A 2,342-nucleotide genomic window follows, 5' to 3' on the forward strand; every position below is an offset into this window, starting at 1 on the left:
AAATTCTACACGCTTTTTTGTTTCAAAGACTTTAGTCGTTAATTTGCTTCCATAGATTCTCTAGAAAATTTCTACATTCTCTATATCACTCAAATGTGTATTAATAAACTATCTATAGCAGTTTACTGATGCCTTGGTTGAACTATTTTAAAAAACAGTGGAAGGGGCCTACTAAATGGTATTTATAAATAAATATATCTGTCCTGCATTATATAATGGCTGGTACATGGGGTGTTTCTGCCCAGGTTTTGCTCTGCGAGAACACAAATTAGAGGGAACACTGACCATGGGTGTGTTAAATCAATTTAAATGCAATGAGTACCCAGCATCTGCTACCCCTATGTACCAAGTGCAGGCAGAAGAACATAGATGCCCTTGCGCTGGAGTGAAAATATCCTGCTGCTTTGATCACAGCTGTATATTATTACAACCATAACAATATACAGAAATACCCATAATTGACATTACACCTACAACTCCTGACACAATACAAGTGTTTGTTGAGTTCATGATTGGATACCATTGTAAGGAAGCCATAATTCATGAAAATAAAATGGAACTGTCCATGCCTTATGAAAGATAATGACAAACGGGCATTTTAGGCATTTTTGCAGGCGGTGTTGATGCAAATGGAAGCAGCATGAGAAACAGATATTTCATTATTGAATTGTTAAGTCCTTTACTGTTGCTTTTTCCAGTAATTCCACCCAGCAACATTGCCTTGGAGATTTCAGTGCATTTACCCTCAAGCCATCCAAGATGTAGATCAGTTTACTTCTCCATGGGAACAGATTTGGATCAATTCAGCAGTACATCACTTGCTCACCAGTGAATCCTCTGCAGTGAATGGGTGACGTCAGAATGAGAGTTCAAACAGCTGATAACAACATCACAATAATCCACATGACTCCAGTTCATCAATTAACATTTTGTTAAGTGAAAAGCTGCATGTTTGTAAGAAACAAATCCATCACTAAGGCTAACATTAAACTGACACTTCTGGCCAAAGTCCATACTAAGTCAAAAGTTTGTCCTCTGTTGTCCTGTCACATCAAAATCCACCAACATATTCATTTAGAATGGTTTTGGACTGTTTTGGCTTGTAAACGGTATTTGATCTGAATCTCCTGATTCAAAGATGATGACTTTCTCACTGGAGAAAGCAATATTATGGATAAAGGACTCATATTTTAGCCAGAAGCAACAGTTTGAAGTTAAAATGCTTTAATGCTTTTCGCAAGATGCTAATCTATGAACTGAGTCGTGTGGATTACTTGTGGATTATTTTAATGTTTCTTTCAGATGTTTGGACTCTTATTCTGATGGCACCCATTCACTGCAGAGGATCCATTGGTGAACAAGACATGTAATTTCTCCAAATCTGTTCCCATGAAGAAATAAAGTCATCCACATCTTGAATGTCCTAAAGAGTGAGGACATTTTCAGCATTATTTTAAATGAACTATTCCTTTAAATATATAGCTAATTTGTTGGGGTATTCCAAAAACTATACAGCAGAACTGTCTGAAGTAACAGGGTGATTTTGATAAATGCACATATGCCTCTATGGACCGTCAGTTTTGACAATGTTATAAAATAAAGCCCAGACAACAAAACATTGGCTGTGCTGTGTGCTGAGGGTTTTTTTTATGAGCTCAAACAAGGAGTTCAAACTCAAGTTGTTGCCAAAAAGCTATTAGCAGTATATGTTGCTCATATTTCAATGTTCAATTGTTGTTCATTGTTTTAGAGGTTCTTGCTTAGTCAACAGGAGTAACATGCCAGTTATTGATTTGTTTTCTTGTTTCAAAAGGGAAATGACTATTAGCCTACAAAAATTATTTAAATTAGCACAATCTGTCTCGGAAAAACTGGGGGGGAAATGCTAATTAGAAATTCCTAGAAGTTGCATGCAGAACAGCACAGATTACTTTAAATAATAAACTACTTTAAATAATAAATCCAAAGGAACAAAAACATGGTTGCTGATGTTCTGCAGCAATGTAATTTAACCATTATCCCTTCCCATGAATAAGTAGAGGTGTGTGCAGTAAGTGAATTATTAGGAGTGTTTTGTACAACATTAATTACTTCTTTCCCCCCTTTTTTCTCCTTCGCTTAGTGGCATCACATGGGTGCACCCCCTCACAGCCCTCATTGAAATGCTTGTGATGACATGGCCTATTGTAACCATCTCTTTAACACTGAAGATGTCTGATCCATGTGACCTCCATGACTCATAATTCCTGTCATTTGGAAGTTTTCATCTGCTGCAAACTAAATGTTCAACATGAGACAATTTAAATGAAATCTTTGCATGTTCTTCTGTTTTATATATATAT

Source organism: Sinocyclocheilus rhinocerous, unplaced genomic scaffold (genome assembly GCF_001515625.1).
Source record: "Sinocyclocheilus rhinocerous isolate Xijiao unplaced genomic scaffold, SAMN03320098_v1.1 scaffold1254, whole genome shotgun sequence".
NCBI classification, from domain to species: Eukaryota; Metazoa; Chordata; class Actinopteri; order Cypriniformes; family Cyprinidae; genus Sinocyclocheilus; species Sinocyclocheilus rhinocerous.